The sequence below is a fragment of the Lepidochelys olivacea genome, assembly GCF_965140295.1.
Source record: "Lepidochelys olivacea isolate rLepOli2 genome assembly, chromosome: 4".
NCBI classification, from domain to species: Eukaryota; Metazoa; Chordata; order Testudines; family Cheloniidae; genus Lepidochelys; species Lepidochelys olivacea.
This window is the reverse complement of record NC_140414.1, coordinates 113,402,360-113,427,538: the sequence shown is the minus strand read 5'-3', so window position 1 is coordinate 113,427,538 and position 25,179 is coordinate 113,402,360. Positions and strand designations below refer to the sequence as shown.

Genomic DNA, 25,179 nt, shown 5'->3' with positions numbered 1-25,179 from the left:
AAGGGATGATGGAGCTCAAAGAATTTGAGGCTTCCAGTAACATGCCAGATTAACAGAATTTCTTAGCATTCAAAGGGATGTCTATGAATAAATCTAAACCACTCACACTGATGGATAAGTAAAAGAAACTAATTGTAATTGCGTGCATTTCTTTCTTACTTGCATTTTGGACTCCCATTGTCAAATTATGTCAAATATTTGAAGAGATACTCTCTCACTGTTATGCCCCATACATGACCTGGCTTAGAAACTCTCCCACATTCTTGCATTTCCAGCAGCATATTGTTTTAGAACTGTTTTCTGTAGCTTTAAATTGAAAACACAAACCACCAAACTTTTTACATGCTTATCTGAACCTATCCAACAGACTTCCTGTTTCTAGCTGGTTGAATAGACTTTCTCTTATTATTTTGATATTTTGTCTTTTGGTTCTGGCTGAAAACAGAAAGTTGAGTAATATATGTAGACTTGAGTGAATAATAATTTTTTTGGTTCGGCTGAACTAAAAAATCTGAAAAAATACCGCCTCCCCCATTTTTTAACCCAAACTATTCCCCGCCTTGAGTTTTTCTATTTGAAATGAAAAACCAAAACAATGTTGCTCAAGTTGAACAAAAAGTTTTAAATGGTGTTTTGAAATGATGTTTTTTGAAATGACATGTTTAGATATATCCAAAACAAAAATCAGAGTGAGTTTGGCCGAAACAATTTTCTGAATTTAACCTGAATTCGTGAATAGTTTTGGTGCCCCCCCAAAAATGCATTTTTGGTAAATTTACTATGTCAATTTGCCCTCCCCCCTCGAACTTTAGACATAGGAGAGGAAAAAATAACCATGCAATTTTTTTCTGATCTTAAAATTTTGATTTAGTTTTGGTTGAAGGTTCAGATCAGCTCTGATTTTGTCCACTTAAGTGTTTTGCCAAGTCAGGATGAAATTACTCATGTGTTTTAATGTGAGCACATGGGTAATTTCATCCTGACTTGGCAAAACACTTAAGCATGCACTTAACTTTAAGCACATGAGTTTTCCCATAGACTAATTATTTTGTTGGAATTGGTGGTTGGTGATTTGAGAGTGATATATAGCAGGCTGCATCTGTGATTGACTAAATCTGTAGTCTTTTAAAAATAAAAAAATTAAGTCACTTTTATTTGGGGAGGGATAGCTCAGTGGTTTGAGCATTGGCCTGCTAAACCCAGGGTTGTGAGTTCAATCCTTGAGGGGGCCATTTAGGGAACTGGGCCAAAAACTGGGGATTGGTCCTGCTTTGAGCAGGGGGTTGGACTAGATGACCTCCTGAGGTCCCTTCCAACCCTGATATTCTATGATTTCCAATATTTTGTTTCTTCTCTTTGTGAGAGTCTGTAGAATAAAATGGGGAAAATGTTTTTTTTCCATAGTACCAATCTGACCAGTGGGAAAATTAGTATGAGCACTGCACTGGGCTCCCCAAACACTGTTTTTGCAGAGTTGAGGGATTCTTGAATTTTTGAAGTTTTATTTTGGCAAAAGCAGAAAGCAACTTTGGAGACTATAGATACCATCCACAGGAAATGAAACTGACAGCCTATGTACAGAATATCTATTGTTAAATGGACATTATCTGTATTATGGTGAAAGAATTTCTGATTCGGATGTTTCAGCCTTTGCTGTGCTGATCATTTCCTGGTGAGACACACTATTGTTGTATTGCTTTCAGTCATTTAAGAAAATAACGTAAGGGAGGCATTATTTTCATTACTGGATACGCAAAGCTGCTCCAGTGTTTGGATGGAAACTAATGTCTTAGTCTGTAATGTAAACAATCCAGAAATATCCCCAGCTTCAAGTATCTTAGATTAATATAGATAATAAAGGGAAAATCCATTCTTTCTCAATGCTTTCTAAGCATACCAAGGAACTCAAGGAGCGGTTGTGGCTCCCTGAAACAATTTCTTCCTGAGTTACACTGCCCTCACTGCAGCCAACATACCTTATGTTCAGATGACTGTTTACAGGGTAAGATAAATAAGCTAAATAATTTAGATCCATACCTCAGTTCTTCAGGATATAAGCTGTTCACTTGCAGGGAGACCAGGAAAGAATTGTTCTCCTTACAGTACAAGGGGCACGTGGATAGGTGAGTTTTGGGAGGTGCAAAGTTTTGTGAAGCATAGGTCATAGGCCAATACTGAGACATGAAACCAAAGTAGTCTGGGGAAAAACAAAAATAAAAGTGAATTTTTCTTGAAATTTTTCAAGGTTTCATAAAAACCCCCCACAAAAAATAAAAATGAAAACCAACATATTTTCTGTGGCCAAAAATCTAATTTTTTTTTCAGTTTGGGGGTTTTAATTTTTTGATGAAAACCTGGAAAATGTTGTTGAAAATTGGTACTTCTAGTGAAAATTTCACTTGCAACAAAAAAATGTGATGGGATTTTTTTGACCAGCTCTAAATTCTGTTTTTCATTGGACCTACAAGTCAAAAGGTCATAGAAAAGTTAAAAGGCAGGTTTTTCTGTTTTTGGTGTGCAGGAAGATTAGTCAGTGACAGTGGGCAGCATCTTCATCTGGTTCCAAACCAACTGAATTGTTGAGACTTACACCACAGCCTTAAAGAAGGGAGATAACTGTGTTCAGAGGAGTTTTAAACCTTCTGAAGAAGAATCTGCAGTTTTGGATTTGATAATCCAAGTGAACCCACTGGACAAAACCCTCCTCAAGGCCAAAAGATGGTAGATCTAATCAATCATGTGATGAGTGACTCATTTAGCTGTATTGTTTATTCAATATGAATTCTTATTTAAGATTGTTTATGTAAGAATAAAAAGGGGAGAGGAAAGAGGTAAGGATATATATTGGTTTTTTAATCAATATTCTAACAAAGTGTTAAGAAAACGACACTTTTTATAATGCTTTACCATTGTCCCATGACAATACTGAGGGTTAAATGGTTAAATATATAAGTGTTTCAAAACATGCATTTGGTAACAAATTCAAAGTGTAATTGTTGGATCATATTAAAGAAGTTCTGTATTAAAATCACAAATGAGTTTGATTCCCCAGAGTTTAAATTCCAGGGTATTACTAATTAAGAGGTCTCTTGGTTTTTGGTACTGTTTCTCTCCCTCTATGTGTGAAACTTGCAAGCTGCTAATTGTGTTAGTACATTCTAAGACAGAGTCTGTTCTCAAAGCAATTCACAGAGAGAGAGACTCAAAGCAATACTCTAACAACAGAAACAGCACCCAGAGACTTTCATGCCCTTTTGTTGCATTAACAATTGTGATTAAAATAGAGATAGAGGATGTATGTGGATGGACGCTTGGTGTGGATAATAACTGAATGATCAGGGAGGTGCCAGCCTAAGAATCCAGTGTCCATCGGCTGAAGAAGGCGTCAAGTGGAAATAACCAGAGGACTCCCCCCCCCGGAGGGCAGACTGGAATCCACCCAACAGCCTCAAGAATGGGAGAACCAAAGAACAAGATAACATCTTGGAGCTGTCAGGAATGTGCTATCTGCTGATTGATTCAGCAACAGCATGATGAAGCAATTCCCATAGACTGGCATAGGAAGAAATTCCTATAAAAATAGACTCTAAAAAGTGAGAACTTTGGGGTCTGATTCTGCAAACCAACTTCCAGGAGCATCAGATGAGCATCTGACAAGGCCCTGCTCCCTCCTCATGTCCAGGCCACCTGGCCAGTGGCTTGGCATGAGCAACTCTAAGGCTGGTAACTATGATAACAACCTTGCAGAACCTGTGTGTGTGTGTGTGTTTGTATGAATGAATGTGTGAATAAATATGAGATTGGATGGAATGTTATAACTATAACTAACTGCTTACTATGATTCTTTCTGTATTCACAATAAATGTGGTATTTTGCCTTTTTCCCTTTAATAAGATCCTGCTGGTTTTTATTTTATTGGTATAACATAATTATAATGGACAGACAATGGAGAGGTGTAGAAAATGGAGGAGAGGTGTATGAGAATGTCCGAGTATAATTATTATTTACTGTATATAGTGCCAAACATAGAACAGATTTTACAGTCCAAGGCACAAGCCAGTACAATACAATACAGCGCAAACGCAGAATGGGGTGGGATCTTTAGAGCTAGAATGTTTCATAGAACAGGTGTGTCCTTAGGAGTTTTTAAAGGAAGTGATGGTGCTTGGTGACCAATAATTAGGAGGCTGTTCCTAATGTAATGGGTGGAATAAAAAGAAGCCCAGACTTGGGCGTGGACAAACGTGTCTAAGGGAAAAATAGAGACTAGCTTGGGCAGTGCATATGGAGTGTGTGGTGGGTGTAGAAGGAAATGGAGAAGAGACGTAGGTGGGGGAAGAATTATGCAGAGCCTAGAACATGCAACCTTGTACCTTGAGAATGGGAGCTAGTGAAGAAACTCAAGAATGACCAAGACTTGACTGATTTGGCAGCAGAGTTTTCTGCACCACAGAGAAATAAATCTTTCTACAGTTTCAATAAAAAATTACACTGAGGCTAGCTGAGCTCTTGGAATTGTTCTCACATGATTCTGGTGATGGACCTTTAACAACACTGATAGACCAGGGATATGTGGATGCATTGCTGTTAGAATTCACAAACCTGTCTTTTTGACTTGATAGAAGTAACTAGAGAGGGAAGGACAAGGCTTACACAAAATAAGAGCATGTGGTGATGTCAACATAGTTAGGCCTCTTGTTTGTTCTGAAGGAATTTGAAGGAGGCATTTTAGGTTGTTAGGAACAATTGATAAGGAAATTCATACCAGGTTCATTTTATTCCAGGCTCAGTTAGAAGCTGCCTTTGGAGATTTAACCTCTTGACCGTTAAGATGAGAGAAGCACCTATGTGTTCTCTTCTGGATTTAGGGCACATTTCAAAAAAACCCAAACATTCTCAAGAGACAGACCAGTAAATGGAAAATTGTTCATGTTAGCTGGTTTCCCAATCCTTTCACGTTTGCCTTCCATGAATATTGAGACTTTGAGCATGGAGTGTGCTATAGGAATTTTTTTCCTGGATTTTTTTTTAAACATGAAATTAACAAAATGTCAATAAAAACGTTAGCCCTTTCCTTACAATAGCCCCATTGGACAGGAGAGTCAAACAAACTTCTGTTCTTAGCCAAGATTGGTATACATTGGTGAGCAACTGTGTGGAATTCAATTGAGGAAACTCTGTGTCTTAGTGTTTGCTGTTTAAAAGATGATGATTTACCTCAGTCTGTTGGTAAGATTATCAGTGCCAGAAAATGAAATTAACTCTAAAGTTACCACCAATGCCTGTATTCAGGTGCTAAGAGGAAATTGGCAGTAGGCTTAAGGTCTATTGTTTTTTATTTATGCACTATTTACTGTCTTAGGTAGTTTTAAAGGTGTGTAATGTTTTCCTAGATCCAATAGTAGGTGGCTGCAAATCAACGTAAGAGAATTCTTGTTCAAAGGATATGCAATGCAAATCAAATCTGGACATAATGAAAGATCTGTTCTTTAAAGTGGTATGGGCAAGCACCGGTTTTTAAGGCAGTACTGATCCACTGTCAAATGGATAATCCCTGTTTGTAACAAGCATCTAGAAAAATGTAAACTAGACTAAATCTGACCTCTTTTGGCTTCTCCTAGTGTGGCTGCTGCAGCTTAAAGCTAACAAGTCTCATTAGGAATTATTTTGAGGGAGTTCTATGGCCTGTGTTATACAGGAGGTCAGACTAGATAATCACAATGGTCCCGCCTGGATTTGGAATCTGTTAATCTAACTGTTAGCAACTGTGCACAGAGTGTCTCAGATACTTCTTTCATGAAGACAGGGAAGTACAGTACTCTGAATACTTCCCTGTACCGTCCCATTGAGAAACATAAATAATATTCCTGCTTCTCCCTTTCTGTGTAGCAATTACTACACCAACATCAAGTCTCTTAATTTACTATGGTGAGGAGTGCAGCAAAAAAAATCCTGGACTGATAGCAACAAATTCAGCACAGACCATCTCAGATTATTAAAATCCTAGATGAATAATCTAAGTAACTTTAATTAAAGCAGGTACTTGGTTTGCAGATGAGAGCAAGAAACTGCACCCTCTACTTTATTTGATTTGAGCATCGAGACATAACAACACATGGTGATTATGGGCTTCTAACAAGTTGTGAGTTAATTCATCTGTCCGCAGTTAAGGACAGTGAAGGTTTCAACCCGTCAGATGGGTAGTGCATGTGCATTTTTAGTGAGATTGTTGGACTACTATTGTAATTTAATGCTTTACACTTCTATAGAACAGGGCACTTTGCTAACATGACATTTGGAAGCCTCACAACATCCCATGTGAGGTGGGAAACATTATCACAAATGGGGAAACCAAGACACACAGATTAAGCAAGTTGCCCAAGATCATGCAGAGAGCCCATGGCAGAGACAAGGATGAATGGACAGGACTCTTACCCTCCTACTTCAGCTAACTACTTGGTGCATTTTCCCACTGGCAAAGATTGAAAATAGTCCATATCTCTCCCAACCATCCAGCTTTTTCTAAAATGTGAACTTCCTTCAAGAATCCCAGTGAACTAAGTATGCTGATGGGATAAACCCTCCCCCCGCCCCTCCATCTAGTGCAACCAAACATTCCTCTGTCTGTCAAAGCCAGCTTGCTCCTTCTTTATGAGAATAGTTTGCTCCTCTTCTGTCAGGACCAATTCACATTCCTCCTACCTCACTGATTTCACCTGTTCTACTCCCTCCTACAGCGTGCACAGGTAGTAATGGCTTCCACAGATTTAGAGCTGGACTTAGTTGAATGAGGAGCCCACACAGCTCTTGTTTCTCTACTAGAGATTAATGCCTTCAAAATGGAGTTCAGCCACTACTTTGATGTGGCAGGGATTGCATTTTTTTAAAGTGCTAAAATGTCTGTACTCCTCTGTGGCTGTACCTAGTGCATGAGACAGCACATGCTGGGTACAATGAGTAGCATTCACATACTTTAGTAGTATTATAATTGATTATTTGTTAAGCTCCAGCTCGTGTACTTAGCACTGAACAAACATAAAGATACAGTTTGTCATCCAAGGAGACTAACCTAATTCACAAGTGACTGTATCAGCAGGACATACTGTATTTGTTTGTTAAGGCAAAAGATTTCAAAAAGTGATGTCAGAACATGTTATCTCAAACTGTATAGCTTGGAATGTATTATTCCCTCTATTATCAACTTCTGTAGATACTAGTGTGAATGTTTACCTACATTGATGCATATCAAGGTTCCTTCCCCACTCTGAACTCTGGGGTACAGATGTGGGGACCTGCATGAAAGACCCCCTAAGCTTATTCTTACCAGCTTAGGTTAAAAACTTCCTCAAGGTACAAACTTTGCCTTGTCCTTGAACCCTATGCTGCCACCACCAAGCGTGTTAAACAAAGAACAGGGAAAGAGCCCACTTGGAGACGTCTTCCCCCAAAATATCCCCCCAAGCCCTAGACCCTCTTTCCTGGGGAAGGCTTGATAAAAATCCTCATGAATTTGCACAGGTGAACATAGACCCAAACCCTTGGATCTTCAGAACAATGAAAAAAACAATCAGGTTCTTAAAAGAAGAATTTTAATTAAAGAAAAAGTAAAAGAATCACCTCTGTAAAATCAGGATGGTAAATACCTTACAGGGTAATCAGATTCAAAACATAGAGAATCAAGTTGCAGTTGGGGAGGTTTAGATTGGATATTAGGAAAAACTTTTTCACTAAGAGGGTGGTGAAACACTGGAATGCGTTACCTAGGGAGGTGGTAGAATCTCCTTCCTTAGAGGTTTTTAAGGTCAGGCTTGACAAAGCCCTGGCTGGGATGATTTAACTGGGAATTGGTCCTGCTTCAAGCAGGGGGTTGGACTAGATGACCTTCTGGGGTCCCTTCCAACCCTGATATTCTATGATTCTATGAATCCCTCTAGGCAAAACCTTAAGTTACAAAAAGACACAAAAACAGGAATATACATTCCATTCAGCACAGCTATTTTACCAGCCATTTAAACAAAAGGAAATCTAAAGCATTTATAGCTAGATTACTTACTAACTTTTTACAGGAGTTCTGAGTTGCATTCCTGATGTGTTCCCGGCAAGAGCATCACAGACAGACAGACCCTTTGTTCCCCCCCATCCAGCTTTGAAAATATCTTGTCTCCTCATTGGTCATTTTGGTCAGGTACCAGCGAGGTTCTCTTAGCTTCTTAACCCTTTACAGGTGAAAGGGTTTTGCCTCTGCCCAGGAGGGATTTTATAGCACTGTGGACAGAAAGGTGGTTACCCTTCCCTTTATAATTATGACAATGCATCCTACTTACAAAAATTGGAAAATTCTCCCACAACATTTTTTTAATTCACTTGAGTTTAGGTTGTTAATCTGCTTTTCTTATCAACACAAAGGTCAAGAAATTACCAGTTAATACAACATTCACATCCATGCCAACCTCAGTTCACATTAACTATTTTGTCTTGACAAAACCACTAAGAGGCGAGGAGGTGGCATTATTTCCATTTTACAGCTGGAGGGCTGAGGCCCAGAAATTAAGGTCAGATGTTTTCACTAATTTTGGGTGCCTAATTTGAGATGATTAGGACCTGATTTTTCAGAGTTCTTAGCATTATATGGTACTTCATATATTCAAGCACAGCTCCTATTAACTTCAGTTGCAGCAGTAAGTGTCCAGCTCTTCTGCAAATCAGACTCCCAGGTCTCAAGTTGAGCACACAGAAAATGAGGAACACACAGTTAATGATCACTTGTGAAAAGTTTGGTTTAAGTGACTTGCCCAGCATCACACAGGAACTCTGGCAGAGTCAGGTCTGTTCAGGCAGTCTGGCTTACTGGGAATAATACAGTGTAGGCAGGGTCCAGGGAACTGTATTGTACCAGAAAAAAACCAGTTAGGAGAGAAAGATGTGGGTCTCTGCCCAGGAGAGGTGATAGCTGAGGAACCAGGTGCTTAGAGTGGGTGTTCCTGAGGGACCAAGAAGGGGGGAATATAGGTGCTGTTGCCTGAACTGTGACAATGTTTACCATCTTTGTAAATTATTTGAGATCTATGGATGGAAAGTATTTTATAAGTACTAAGTAATTAATTTGGGCCAGATTGCAATACCCTTATTCACACCGAATAATATCTTATACCGCAAGTAGTTCCAATGAAGTTAATGGGACTACTTGTTGAGAAAGGTTTCAGAGTAACAGCCGTGTTAGTCTGTATTCGCAAAAAGAAAAGGAGTACTTGTGGCACTTTAGAGACTAGCCAATTTATTTGAGCATAAGCTTTCGTGAGCTACAGCTCACTTCATCGGATGCATACTGTGGAAACTGCAGAAGACATTATATACATAGAGACCATGAAACAAATAGCCCACCTTGATTATCATGCACATTGTAGGGAGAGTGGTCACTTTGGATGAACTATTACCAGCAGGAGAGTGAGTTTGTATGTGTGGTTTTTGGGAAAAAAAAAAAGGGGGGGGGTGAGAAAACCTGGATTTGTGCTGGAAATGGCCCAACTTGATTATCATACACATTGTAAGGAGAGTGATCACTTTAGATAAGCTATTACCAGCAGGAGAGTGGGGTGGGAGGTGGTATTGTTTCATGGTCTCTGTGTATATAATATCTTCTGCAGTTTCCACAGTTTGCATCCGATGAAGTGAGTTGTAGCTCACGAAAGCTTATGCTCAAATAAATTGGTTAGTCTCTAAGGTGCCACAAGTACTCCTTTCCTTTTCCGATGAGTCGAAAGAATAGTAAATATGGCAGGCGACCAACTTGGCTTAATGGTGAAATCCTAGCGGATCTTAAACATAAAAAAGAAGCTTACAAGAAGTGGAAGGTTGGACATATGACCAGGGAAGAGTATAAAAATATTGCTCGGGCATGTAGGAATGTTATCAGGAGGGCCAAATCGCACCTGGAGCTGCAGCTAGCCAGAGATGTCAAGAGTAACAAGAAGGGTTTCTTCAGGTATGTTGGCAACAAGAAGAAAGCCAAGGAATGTGTGGGCCCCTTACTGAATGAGGGAGGCAACCTAGTGACAGAGGATGTGGAAAAAGCTAATGTACTCAATGCTTTTTTTGCCTCTGTTTTCACTAACAAGGTCAGCTCCCAGACTGCTGCGCTGGGCATCACAAAATGCGGAAGAGATGGCCAGCCCTCTGTGGAGATAGAGGCGGTTAGGGACTATTTAGAAAAGCTGGACGTGCACAAGTCCATGGGGCCGGACGAGTTGCATCCGAGAGTGCTGAAGGAATTGGCGGCTGTGATTGCAGAGCCACTGGCCATTATCTTTGAAAACTCGTGGCGAACCGGGGAAGTCCCGGATGACTGGAAAAAGGCTAATGTAGTGCCAATCTTTAAAAAAGGGAAGAAGGAAGATCCTGGGAACTACAGGCCAGTCAGCCTCACCTCAGTCCCTGGAAAAATCATGGAGCAGGTCCTCAAAGAATCAATCCTGAAGCACTTGCATGAGAGGAAAGTGATCAGGAACAGCCAGCATGGATTCACCAAGGGAAGGTCATGCCTGACTAATCTAATCGCCTTTTATGATGAGATTACTGGTTCTGTGGATGAAGGGAAAGCAGTGGATGTATTGTTTCTTGACTTTAGCAAAGCTTTTGACACGGTCTCCCATAGTATTCTTGTCAGCAAGTTAAGGAAGTATGGGCTGGATGAATGCACTATAAGGTGGGTAGAAAGCTGGCTAAATTGTCGGGCTCAACGGGTAGTGATCAATGGCTCCATGTCTAGTTGGCAGCCGGTATCAAGTGGAGTGCCCCAGGGGTCGGTCCTGGGGCCGGTTTTATTCAATATCTTCATAAATGATCTGGAGGATGGTGTGGATTGCACTCTCAGCAAATTTGCGGATGATACTAAACTGGGAGGAGTGGTAGATACGCTGGAGGGGAGGGATAGGATACAGAAGGACCTAGACAAATTGGAGGATTGGGCCAAAAGGAATCTGATGAGGTTCAATAAGGATAAGTGCAGGGTCCTGCACTTAGGACGGAAGAACCCAATGCACAGCTACAGACTAGGGACCGAATGGCTAGGCAGCATTTCTGCAGAAAAGGACCTAGGGGTGACAGTGGACGAGAAGCTGGATATGAGTCAGCAGTGTGCCCTTGTTGCCAAGAAGGCCAATGGCATTTTGGGATGTATAAGTAGGGGCATAGCGAGCAGATCGAGGGACGTGATCGTTCCCCTCTATTCGACATTGGTGAGGCCTCATCTGGAGTACTGTGTCCAGTTTTGGGCCCCACACTACAAGAAGGATGTGGATAAATTGGAGAGAGTCCAGCGAAGGGCAACAAAAATGATTAGGGGACTGGAACACATGAGTTATGAGGAGAGGCTGAGGGAGCTGGGATTGTTTAGCCTGCAGAAGAGAAGAATGAGGGGGGATTTGATAGCTGCTTTCAACTACCTGAAAGGGGGTTCCAAAGAGGATGGCTCTAGACTGTTCTCAATGGTAGCAGATGACAGAACGAGGAGTAATGGTCTCAAGTTGCAGTGGGGGAGGTTTAGATTGGATATTAGGAAAAACTTTTTCACTAAGAGGGTGGTGAAACACTGGAATGCGTTACCTAGGGAGGTGGTAGAATCTCCTTCCTTAGAGGTTTTTAAGGTCAGGCTTGACAAAGCCCTGGCTGGGATGATTTAACTGGGAATTGGTCCTGCTTTGAGCAGGGGGTTGGACTAGATGACCTTCTGGGGTCCCTTCCAACCCTGATATTCTATGATTCTATGATTCTATGATTCTGTTTAGTTGTAATTGTAAAGAGTTCAGTTCTCCTCTCAGTTATCCAGGCAAAGTTAACAGGAGATGCACCTCTGTTAGAGGGGAGAAACAGATTTATGATCTGTGACCTGGGGATTAGAATTCCTGCATGCTAATATTCCAGACCCTGCCACAGATTTAACTGTGTGACCTAGGTCAAATCATCATAATATTTACCTACCTCACAGGTGTGTTATGACTCTTCATTATGTTACATAGGCATAGATCCTCCTATTGGCACTGTACTTAACACTATTGAGTATTACCACACATCTAGGGATTGCATCATTTTTTCCTAGTGCTCTGTCTTCTATGTCTTTCTTTTATCATATAAATATTTGGGGAAAAGATTGGCTTTATTTTATTTATTGTTGTACAGAGATAAGAAAATAGTTGGTGTTAAAAATAATAAATAATAGTAATGATTATAAGATTAAGGAACACTAAGAGGTAACTTGGGACCTGAGAGATTTGGTTATGTAGTTATGTAGTATGTTGACGGTTGCACGTTACTTAACCATTTGTATTTGCCATTGTTTATTTTTATTTTGTAATAAAATGAACCCTGAATAGATTTCCACCTAGGTGACTTCTCTTGAATCCCCCAAAACTCTGAAAGACTGTTTTATGATTCAGTGTAAACTGAAAAAAAAAGGAAAAAAAAAAGGGAAACACTAGGTGTATTCATTGGGGGTCTATTTAGGAGAATGTTAGACAAGGGGTCTATTTAGGAGAATGTTGCAGCTCATGCTGGAACTAATCTAGCTTTCTGTCAACAGATGATATCATATAAAGCATCTAAGTCTCTTTAACCCCATCTGCGGTTCATTTACTCCCCAGCTTGAGATCAGTTGGTCCCTCATAGCTGTGAACTATAACAAAAATAATAAAATTCAAGTTCTATATGTAAAATAAAAATGTAGTCCTGACTGACCTTATTCAGACTCGTACCCCATTATGTTGCAGAGAGACCATCTGTTACTGCATTGCTTTTGTCTGATTTATATATTTATTGTTAATACTAACTTCTGTAGCACCTACTGCTATGGCAGCTAGGAGCCTTAATTACACAGGATAAAATCCAAATAAGAGCAAAACAAAAACTCTTAGTAAAACACAAATGGATAAAGAATGCATCTTAACTCATGTCCTGACATTCATTACGCTTGGGTTTGATGGAAGGTATTACCTGAGTGTTACAAAGTTATTCTGTGGGACAGAGGAGGTTGGTCAGAATCATGGAAAAGGAAAGGGGTGATCCACAGAACTCTTGTTCAGGAGTGAACACTTGCTGCATTACTTTGAACGGAGGGTTGTATTAATTACAGTCTAGTGTGGGCTGAAAAGTAAACAAGAACATTTGTTTTCTCCACAGCTTTGGTTGGTGCAAAGCCAAGCTATTCAGAGAGAACTGTCGATCCCTTGCTGCAGATTGTTGGTGTTATGAGGGAGAAAGCAAAGGAATATAGAACACAGATGGAGGGATTCTAGATCCCAGTTACAAACATCAACCTTGCCCCAGCGTTCAAGCCTATCTCCATGGAAAACCACACGACTAAAAGCCTACTGAAAACCATGGAGGAAAGCCTTCTGTTGCAGACAAGCTGCATGACTGCAAGGTACAATTCCTGAATCCTTAATCAGCCTCTGTGACTAGAGGAGGTCTTGGGCTATGGGGATGAGGAGTACTGCCTTTGGCTATCATGGGGAAGAAGCTGTTGGGACCTATTTGCAGTGTTGCGTCTCTCTTTTTTTAGAATGTAAGCTCTTTGGTGATGGGATTGTCTTTATCTTGTTTACTGTACAAAGAAAGAAAATTGTTGGTGCTAAAGAAATAAATATGTATAAGATTAACAAACACTAATGATAGGTCTATGCTTGAGGCGGTATATAGAGTACATACACTGCATACCAAGATAACCTGGGTATAAATAGCAGGGTAGGTGGTGAGGCACAGCTTAGGCAAGTGGAGTAAAGCCATGCCATAACCTTTGGGTGTGTACCCTGCACGGCTCTCTGCATGCCCAAGCAGTGCCTCCCATGTCTATGCTGCTCTTTTTGGTAACGTTGGTCCTGCTGTCTCAGCAAAAGACTCTGGCTGTAACACGGGTCTCAAACCCAGGCTCGTGGGTTCCTAGGAAGCCCTCACAACTGGCTGTCACTAGGCAGCTCACCCAGAACCACAAGAAGTGAGGAGCTAGAAGAACTCTGACCTCCCTCCCTGAGGCACTGCCCATGAGGATCCTGTCTGTGGGACAATGAGAAGTCCCTCTACTTGGCCTGACCATGCTATTTAAGCCAGAAGGAGGCACAGGAAGTTGTCTGAGCAACTGAGAGACTTCCTGATTGGCTGCCGAACTGGACCTGACTTGTGTTGATCACTGTCTCTGACCCCTGGCTTGGTTCCTGGATGCTGATTCTGGCTCTGACCACTATGCCTGACTGCCCCTGCTATGACCACTAGTTCAGACTGCGCACATCCTAGTCTGAACATTGGCAGAGGGGAAGCAGCAGGGAAAGGCTCCAGCAGCTCCCTTTGCCAGAGCTTTCCTCATCGTCTTCCCCTTGCTAGAGCCTTTCATTGCAGCCTGTAGCTACACACCACAGTGTGGACGCAGCCTGCCTTTCACTGTGGCATGTAGCTACACGCTGCCGTCAATATAGACAAGGACTAAGTAGTAGCCTGGGACTTAGGAACTTTGAACATGTAGCTCTTCAAGTGTATGTGTTCAAGTGTTACTTGACTGTTTATATTTGCCAGCACAAGAGTGCTCATGGTAGTAAAGTTAAACACATGCGTAAGTATATGCAGGATTGGAGCCTTAGGAGCCTAGGCCTCATTGAAAGTCACTGGGATTTAGGTGTAATTTAGGCATTAAGTGCTTAAGAATGTTAACCTGAATCTTGTGATTCTCCTTAATTCCAAATCCTGCTTGCTTTACTGACAGGACTAATTTCAGTGAAGTCAGTGGGACTATTTATGTGAGTCAGGTGAGCAGGACTTGGCATCTAGTATTATACAGTCTGATCTAAATTAAAGAATTCCTGGTCACTTATTAATATCACAAAGCTAGACACATTATTGACACTTGCATATCTTTCCACATTTGTAGATACAATATCTGTCCTTAATGTTTAGGTTGAATTCTTTGAATTTTGCAATAGCTATGTATAGCCTGTGCATGGTATTTCCTTGTTTAATCACTGTCAACACCTCTAGCTCATAATAACAACCATGACAAGATTTGATTGCATTGTTTGTTATTTCAATGGATCATATAAAGTATAAATTTAACATACATATGACCAAGTATAAATAATGATTATGATGTATGCAGAGTAGGTGTAGCTGTGTTGGTCCCAGGATATTAGAGAGACAAGGTGGGTGAGGTAATATTTTTATTGGACCAACTTCTGTTGGTGAGCGAGACAAACTTTCAAACCACACAGAGCTCTTCTTCAGGTCTGGGAAATATATTCAGTGTCAGAGATAAATGCGCAATGGAACAGATTGTTTAGCATAATATTCTAAGGGACGATTCAAGGTAGAGTGGCCTGTTAATACCTCTGCAGTCACAGGACAAAAAAGGGAGGTTAGTGGGTTACAGATTGTTGTAATAAGTCATAAGACACTGGATTCAAAATGCCTGGATTCTAGGACCCTGTTAGCTAGGAGGGTTTCAGAGCTCAGGCTGCAGCTCAAGCCCGAATCCAAATATCTACACTACAGTTAAATAACCCCTTAGCCTGAGCCCGAGTCAGCTGGCATGGGCCAGCCAGAGGTGTCTAATTGGAGTGTAGACATACCCATAGAGTACTAGTTACAAATGTGACAAATTGAAGGTAAAATAAGGATGACATACCTGCCATGGATGGAGTTTGCCCACTACCAGGCTGCTGCTAATTCATCCCAGCTAGAGATGACTGGTCCCTGATGCTCATAAAAATACTTCTGAAAAGCAGTTGTTTGCCTTTTAAATGGATCGGATTGCATCAGATGGTATGTATTGTTAAAAACAAATCTGAGGGAAAGTTACCCCTAAATCTCTCTACAAGGTCACTTCAAATTATACAAGATGAAACCAGTAACATGTTCAGTAAAGTCAAGAACAGATGTGTACCCCTGTGTCCAGCCATTTCACAGGGTTATGATAAATTGTGTCTAAAGTATGCCTTGTTGAGGTATTGTTTGAAAACTCATAATTTGCTGATCATTACTGTCCTGGCAATATATGTGTGGCAACATTCTATATGAAGTTAGAAGATTCTTCTGTATCATATTACTAAGATGTGTTCCAGTTCCCCAGAGACAAAAGGAATGCTGATACCTCAGCCAGGTGTCCACAAAATCAAATGGACCATCACCAGTATAAGTGGCCACTCTTTGGCAGGAAAAGGGGGGTGGGCAAAAAATCTATAGCTTGGGGTTCCCATCCACAGAGACTTTCTGTCTCCTGAACCTCAGCTGAAGATGCTTCTTGAAGAAGAGAGAGAACTACAAGAAGGGAAAGTGGACACCCCAAATCATCTCTCCTTTTCCCTCTACCTATGGCATTCATGACACCTGAAGAACAAAGGAAGCAGCATTGGAATGGGGGTTGTATCATGACTGAAAGAAGTTCAGCCAGTAAGACTGCTGAAACTTGTGGTGAGAGAGACCTTGGCTTTGAATTCAGTCTAGTTTAAGTTAGGCATTAGTTACATTTTACTTTTATTTTTCGTGTAACCTGTTCTGACTCTTATGTCATTACTTGCATTAATTTAAAATCTATTTCTTTGTAGCTAATAAATTTGTTTTATAGTTTTATCTAAACTAGTGTGTTTGAATTTAAGTGTTTGGGAAACTCAACTTGAGATAACAGGATTTGTGCATATCATTTACTGTGAATAAAATGACAGATTTTTATATGAGCTTCTATTGCCCAGGAGAGAGCTGGGTAGTACAAGGCGTACATTTCTAGGGAAAGTCTGGGACTGGGAGTTTGCTGGTGTCACTCTGCAGTGTAATTCAAAGGTGGCTGGCAGTAGCACTCATATAATATGACAGGGAGTAAATTACATGCTCGAGGCTGTCTGAGGAGACCAGGAGTAGTAGATCTCACAGCAAAGCAGTGTAATAGGTACCCCAGGTTGGAGAATTGAGGGGACACAGCTGCCAATCAGCCCAGATTGTACCTGAGTATGACACAAAAGAGTAAATATTTTAAATTACTACACATTTTACCCTTCTCTGTTACTACTTTAACTTTTAAAAATAGGTTTGTTCTTCATTTATCATGACTTTTGTGTTTGAGTATAAACGTTGTTGACTTTCTAAGCTCCCAGCATGTGTTTTCTTAAGTCATTAGGTTACAATGTTAGTTTACCAGACCTTACTCACATCCTCAGTCCTTTTTTGTATGCAATGCGGTGTCAAGTGCTTTCAATGTGTCAAGCAAATGAACAGACCATAGTTTCCTATAAATTGATACATTCTATATCAGACCTGAAGAAGAGCTCTGTATGGCTTAAAAGCTTGTCTTTCACCAACAGAAACTGGTGCAGTAAAAGTTATTACCTCATCCACCTTGTCTTTTGAATATCCTGGGACTAACATGGGTACACCAACACAACAAACAACAGTCATACAGTACAATTTCCTGAATGTCCAGTGAAGGTGAAGTGAGAATTCTTAATATGATTAGCAATTGCATTCATTGCAATTTCCTCCATAATCCTTCTTCTAATGCGAAAGAACAACTACATGATGCGTGCTACCACTTACGGCACCTTGTAGTATTATAATGCAACAAGACAATGAATCCTACCAGGCCATTTGCCTTCCCAGGCTTTTATGTAAAATTTTAGAAAATTTGGTCTTTAAAAGATGCATACAAACAAACAAACAAAAAAAAACAAATAAGCAAACAAACAAACAAAAACCATGGTGGTGGCTCTAAAGCTGAATTTGCTTTTCTCACATAAAAGCTTTTTGGGTTCTGTATTTCACAAATACAAATAAAGCAGTATTGATCCTCCATATAACCTTTGAAGGCTGTGGAGTTATATTAGGCATGTATTTGGCAGGCCCATAAATCCATTCCAATGTTCTCCACAAAAATGTGGGTTCACTGGAAAGTCAGCAGGGTTCTCTCATTGTTCTAGAAGTCCTTGTCCAAGTCTGTGATACTGGGATTGTCATGTTTTATGTTGCAATCTCTAAAAATGCTCCATTTTCCTTATGGATAAACTGTTTGGTAGTGGTAATAAAGAAGCTGAAGTCATTGGGAATTGTTGTGATTAGACCTCCGAAACCCATACTATTTATTTTGGTACTTAGATTTGGATGTAAGGCCTGGATTGTTTAAAGGTATTGCTGGGTTCAGCATTGCAACCATGTAAGTCTCACTTTCAAAAGGGATTTAGGCACTTAGGAGCCAAAATCCCATTGACTGTCCCTTTTGAAAATATTTAGGCTCCTAAATCAGTTAGACATTGCTATGCTGAAAGCAGCCAACACCTAGATACCTTTAAAAATCTGGACTTAAGTGCCTAGCTATGGCATTCACTTTTGAAAACATTGATCTAAACGTAGACACTTTAGGAACATAGGATAAATAACTTCATAGTTGTTTCTCATGTTTGTCAGGATTTCCACGTATTTCAGGGCTCTCAAATCAAAGCCGACAAATCCTGTCTGAGCCTCAGGCTCCTCTCACCACTAAAAGGAAGAATGCAATACAAATACATTTCCTCCAAAGTGAATTGCTAATAAGGTTGAAGCAGGGTTCTAGATTTCTTATGTGAGAGAGCTGTGCACTGCTTCTTATGCCAACCACTATTGTTTGATTGTTTCCTTGTGCTCCCAGTCTGTATCCATTTGTTGTCTCTTGTCTTTACTTAGATTGTAAGATCCTTTGTTCTGTGTTTGTACAGTGCTTAGCACAGTAGGGTCCTGATTCAGGATGAGGTCTCCTATGTGCTACTGTAATAAAAATAATGTTGCTCAAATGCATATCCCCTGTCTTTACCCACCAATCCTAACACTGACTACATGACAGTTCTTAAAGTGTGCTGCTACTCAAGCCATAATATCCAAGGATCTCCAATAACACGGTATTTTCTTACCTCTCACCTATCCTTTGTAGTATAAGAGCAGCAGTTAAAATAACTCACTATCTCAGTGCTAATAGACCAGTGAAAGCTCTGCTATGTTTTGCTATCTATTCACTGAGGGCTGGTCTGCACACAAATTTGCACTGAAATAACTTTATTGGCTTTAATTCACTCCTTGTGTTAGTTTGGGTTGGTACAAGTTTGTGTGAGGACACTTTATTTCAGAACAAGTCTATTTTATCTACTTAAAAAAAGATACTTATTTTGAAAGATGAGTGTCCATATAGACTTCTATTGAAATAACACAAGGTATTAATTTAATTTAAACTTTTTTTTAGTTATTTTGGTGCAAGTCTGTGTGTGGACAAAGCTTTAAATGTAAATGACATTAGAGGGGAAGCTTGGGGACGTTGTGCCTGATTCTCCCCATATATGCTACACTGGTGTAAATGAGAAGTACCTCCATTGAGTTACACCAGTGTAAAGTTGGCTTAGGTGGGAGAAGGATCGGGTGGTGTTTGTGATCATGACGTTTAGGCATGTGGCTTTTTAAAATGTATTCATATATGCTAAATCTGTGACCTGGGTGTCCTGTTAGCCAGAACGTTAATGGAGCATCTAAGATCCACTGAAGTGCCCTCTAAGGGTACGTCTGTACAGGGACAGAAGACCCACAGTACAGCTGTGGCTGTTCCAGGTCAGCTGACTCAGGCTCATGGAGCTCGCAGGGTCCCCGAGCTCAGGCTCCAGCCAGAGCATCTACACAGCAGTATTTCAGCCATGGAGCCCGAGCCCCGTGAGCCCAAGTCAGCTCACCTGGGGCAGCTGCAGATTTTTTTTATCCCTGTGTAGACATAGCCTAAGCTACTTTGTCGCTAAGATTTTTTTTGTTGGCTACCAAAGGTTATGAGATTACCCATATCTTCGTCTTGTGTAATCTATCATAGTTCTTCCAGACCCAGAAACCTCCATTTTAAGGACCACCATAGTCCTATTTATCTAGTAAGTGGTGGCCAGAATGTCCCTCGGCCTGCACCGCTTCCAGCAGCTCCCACTGGCCTGGAGCAGCGAACTGCGGCCACTGGGAGCTGCGATCAGCTGAACCTGCAGACGCAGCAGGTAAACAAACTGGCCTGACCCTCCAGGGGCTTTCCCTGCACAAGTGGCGGAACAAGTTGGGGAACCACTGGTCTAATGCTTGAGGACCTTTTTTTAAAAAAAAAAAAAAATTCTTGCAACCAAACAGGCCATCTCCTGTTGCATTTTGGAGCACAGAATTATTACAATATGTTTGTGGGAAGATTAAATGGATGAAGGTACTGACATTTGTATTTCATTTCATCACAGTGATCTTAGGCCAGCTTTCAAGAACTCTCACGCTCTTGTAAGTTTCATCCTTGACCGAGTTGACAGTTTCATAGTTCCTGAGGAATGTAACTGTTGTGGGGAGAGATGCTTGGTCAGTGCCATGGAGGGCCTTTTAGATTATAACTGAGACTCTGAATTTGAGCAAGTGTATCAGCAGTAGGCAGTGTACCAGAGTATCTGGAGTGATATGATCTCAGCAGCTATTTTTGATGAGGAGATGGACTGCTGCATTCAAATTAAATTTCTTTAAAGTCTGTGTGCTTATTCCTAAATTATAATGAATTGCAGTAGTCCATCTTGGGGATTATAGAAGTATGGATCATTTAGGGCCAGGTCATTTTTCTAACATTGTGATGTGCAGCTTCCCGCCTAGCCCCAGACAAAAGAAAGTATTTTTAGCAGCTGTGGCTTCACATGCAGTAATAAGGAGGACACAGCCCAGTGGATTCAATCCAGACAAGGCTGTGGCTACATGGGAAGGGTGTGTGGTGCAATTTACATAGTTTATGTCTGATTAAACAAATTCCAGGGTGGCACATTCCAGAAAGCTAGTGTGAAGTTTCAAAGCTATCGGCTGGCCACCTGGGAACTCCCCTGTTAATAATATACATCAAATTAACATTGAGGGCCGTTTTTTTTTTTAAGCCCCAAACCAAATAGCTTTGTTTAAACAAGAATTAAGGATGTTAATTTATCACCATAATAAAGCCTTTGTTGGAAAAAGTAGTTTTAAAAATCATAAGCATCTGAAATCCAGGAATGTAAAACAAAAATATTGTAAAATATGGAAATTTGGTCTTATAGTAACCCAGACAAACTTAACTTGCCCTCTGATCTGTGACTGCTCTTTACACACAATCATAAAATGACCATACATCTGCCAACCAGACATCTTCAGCATGTTACAAAACTGTATTCCTTCAGGATGGAAGTGCTATATATACATAAGATATGCATTTTCCTTGCAAACTACTTGAAAGATATAGCTTTATGGCTGGGAAGTTCCAGAATAAATTTTGCTTGGTTTAGTACTAACAATACTTATGTAGCACTTTAATCTTCAAAGTGCTGCAAATATTAACTAGTCTTCCCCTGAACCAGGTAAGTATTCTTCCTATTAAAGTTGTGGATTTGATACATTTGCAAAGATAATACAAGTCAGTGCCAGAGCTAGGATTACAAGTTCCTGTACTCAAACACCTAGACCACTCCCCTCTCTTTTAAACTTCACTTATACTTGATGCTTATCTTTACGAATACCAAATACTTCTGTTTCTTCCCTCTCAAGCTAAGCCTTGCTTTGAGGATCCTAGTTCTATCACCTGTAACCTCCATAATATCTGTATCCTTATACTCAGTGTTTTATCTTATCAATGGCATTTTTAATGTACATCTGACTTATTTGGTGTCTAATCACACCTGGTAACAAAGTTCATAAGAACTATCGGGGGTGGGGAGGGGAAAGGGATCTAGAGCAGTGGTTCCCAAAGTTTTATTGGTTCACATACTGTCTTCCTAAAAAGTTGATGTTTGATGAACAACATGCATATTTCTCTCTTTTTGTGCACATTTATTTTAGACCTCAATTGGCTTAATTTAAGTGTTTCTGGACTCTGTAGTAAAATAAATGTCTATGGAAGCCTAAAATGTTTGTTTATAACTAGGGCTGGCTGGAAAGCAAGAGTACTGTTTCACGAAAAATGTTGAGGTTTTGACCTTTGTTTCCATTTTGATGTGGCACAAAACCAACCATTTCAAAATTTTGAGAGGGAGAGAAAGAGGCACAACACCAACAAGCGTGCCCCAGGCACTCACCTGGGATGTGGGAGAACCAGGTGCAAGTCTCTGATATGAATCCACACTCCTCTATTGGTTTGGATTAAACTTTTATAAGGAAGATTTCTCCAGTCCAGGATGGAACTTCATGGAGGGAGGGGTTGGAAGAGGAAGAGGATAGAGAAATCTATTCTGGGGCTGGGGGAGAGATCTACCCCAGAATGGGAAGGGGGGGGGGGAGAAGAGAGAGAAACTTTTAAAACAAGCACAGTAAAAACAAGAAAAAAATATTTGCCCATCCCTACTAGTACAGAATGATTTCCAATAGCCCACAGTTGAATGAATTGATCCAAATAGCTTATAAGAGTATAATATCTAAACTTCAAATCAAAGTGTAAAACCACTAAAAATCTTAAAACACACACACAAAGAACATCGGAAGCCCCAGTACCAAATAATTTACATAGTTTACTTTTTGAAATGGCCATCTTTGCTTTACCCAACATAAACTTTGCAAGGCATCCCACAGATCTATTTATGAACCTATACTTAATTTTTCTCCTGTATTTATTTTTACTGTTGAGACAATAAACAAAAAATACCCTGAAGTAAAACAAATAATGGCTGTAACTTGGAACAAATAAGAAACATATGAAAACAGTCTCCTCCATGTCATAAAAAGGACATGACATGGACACCTTTGGAATCAAATGATGCATAGACACATTCATGGCAATAGCCTCGTGAAGAATTCTCCATTGGAGGCCACCTATCCTCTTTTCAATTGGAAGATTGTATACAGTGTGCCAGACTGGCATCCATCACCAGAAGCTGTTTTCTAATATCGTATTGGGATCATCAACAAGCATTTGAAAATGACAAATTTTTACCACAAGCATATACAATGACTTATGGCCTAAGCTATTAAAAGTAAATTCAGAAGACACACTGAAGGCAAGCAAGGTGCCAGGATTGTCAACATTCCAATCCACAACAGGAAAGAAAATAGAAATGCTAGTGTAATCAGGAATGGCTCGCTCAAGGAGGCAACTGTCTAGCCTGGCAATAGTGCCCCTTGGACGGGCTGATTCCACCTGTGATAAAAACCGAGAACCCCAGCAAACAGAATGAAAACGAAGCTTGACAGCCAAGATATCCTGTGAGACCCATATAAAATCAATTAAATGAACAAGTTTTGTTAAACCTGCTGCAATAAGGGACAAAACTAGAATTCTCTTGGCAGGGTTATAAACAAGGGGATCAGCAAGCAGTCCTGGGAACTCCAGCCACCTATCCTGTAGTAAAAGCTTTAAAAAAAATCTCCAAGCATTAAAAAGGTTTTGATAAGAACTGAGTAACACCTCAAAATTGAGATACCCAGGGTCCAACAAAAACATTCTCAATCAAAACCCAATCCCCCTCCCGACCAAAGAAAAAGGAAAGGCTAGTTGCTTCCAAGGAACAGGCACATACCCAAACAACAGCTGCTGCAGAGACTAACTGAAAAGTAGTGACTCCGCTCAAAAAAAAAAAATCAGTGAAACTTTGAACCTCTTCCACAATGAGCAGATACAAAATACTCTGTCTTAGACAATGATGGCCATCCCAGAAAAAGCCTAAAAGAACCCTCTGAACTTTTTCTAAAAAGAGTGGAGGGGAATCCAAAACAATACACTTATGCCACAACACAGAGGCAATTTAATTAATGACTAACATCTGCCCTTGGAAAGAAAGTCAAGGCAAATACTACTTCCACATATGCAACCTCTCCTCCAATTTTTCCATAACTCCCTCTCAATTCTTACCCAAAATATCTTCTGGTCTCAGCATAATTTCCACTGCCTTAAAGCCAGTTTGGCTCCACAATAGCCCCCCAACCCCAGAAAAGTCAGAATGCAGGAGATCACCCAAGCCCCCAGCTGGAGTGTGTCACTCTTCTCCCAATTTATGGGAGTTGAGGAAACCTGCTTAAGAGAGCTGACATTCAGTCAAAACCTGGACATCACAATCATGAGTAATAAACACAGTCCCATTGACAGCATATGCAGACCCTTTCACTGGAGTATAAACTGGAACAGGGAGAAAAAGGCCAGAAAGTGCTCACAACACTATTCACCTTAAATAGACTATATATATCATTATAGAGTAACTGAATGTAGGACACAAACCTGGGCTAAAACCAAAAGCAAAAAGGGTACAAAACAAATATCCATGATCTACAGGATCAATAGCCTTTTTGTGGGCAAGGAAAATCAACCCAATGTGCAAATCAAACATTTTTGAGGCTGAAATTACATCCTGCCATAGGAAAAGATTATTAAAAATGGACCTGTTGGGGGCGCAGTAGGTCTGATCAGGCTGTATGACTACACCAGCCATCCTTTCTGCATGTTTCTTTTCCAGGCATCCATTTGAGAAAGGAGCCAATTTCAGGGCCTAACCAGTGCACTCTGAACTTTACTATTCAACAGGTCTCTCAAGAGCTGTTTTCTACATTTCAAGCTCTCATGTGAACCAGCATCATTATTGCCATGAAAGATTTTTTCTTTCTACAGTCCCCAACGCTAACTCCTCCATAGTTTGACACAGGCTCAGGGATGTAAATATTTAATATTAAACTCTACCCACATCCCATCATAGCCTCAAGGAGGGGAAAACATCCATTGAGGCAACCCAGGCTCCCTAAAAATAATTGAGAGAGTCCCAAAAGTGAGTGTCTTGTAAAAGGTGAGTGTTAAAATGCCAATATGGATGACTTTTGTGTACAGAAGGAAGAAACACAAATAAGTCCAAACCATGATCTGAAATCCCAATAGGGTAAAAACATAAAAATGGTCCAAACAAGCCATAGAGAAAGAGCTGGTTTCTCTCACTCAGCCAGGCATACTGCTGCATGTAAGGGTGACAATGTTGTTTTACATCAGTCAGGTCAGAAGCCTGTAAAAGAGTTGCAAGTCACTGAGCAGACAGTGGATGTGGCTCCAAATGATTCCTATCCAATCTCTTATTACGTTTACAATTAAAAATTAAAATATCACTTGTCAAACAATTTGTCAAAAGAGCACCCCAAGCTCTGAACCCCCCAAAAACAACTGGCCCCCAAACCCCCCACACCCTGTCTTTTTCCTACTGTAGGAGCATAGAC

The 25,179-nt window shown here is 40.4% G+C and overlaps 1 long non-coding RNA gene across 2 annotated transcripts in view; it reads right to left on the bottom strand.

Annotated features, from left to right (window-relative positions):
* Positions 1 to 23,551, bottom strand: part of LOC311520259 — a 54,332-nt gene extending 30,781 nt beyond the window's left edge. Inside the window, exons 1-4 of one of the 2 annotated variants that reach the window (XR_014711534.1) lie at positions 23,508 to 23,551; positions 22,074 to 22,245; positions 8,054 to 8,265; positions 2,038 to 2,197 (exon numbers count right to left, since the gene is read on the bottom strand). This is a non-coding gene — a long non-coding RNA (uncharacterized lncRNA). The remainder of the gene's footprint in view (positions 1 to 2,037; positions 2,198 to 8,053; positions 8,266 to 22,073; positions 22,246 to 23,507) is intronic. The other variant, XR_014711535.1, reaches the window with a different exon arrangement.
* Between the last annotated feature and the right edge of the window lie 1,628 nt (positions 23,552 to 25,179).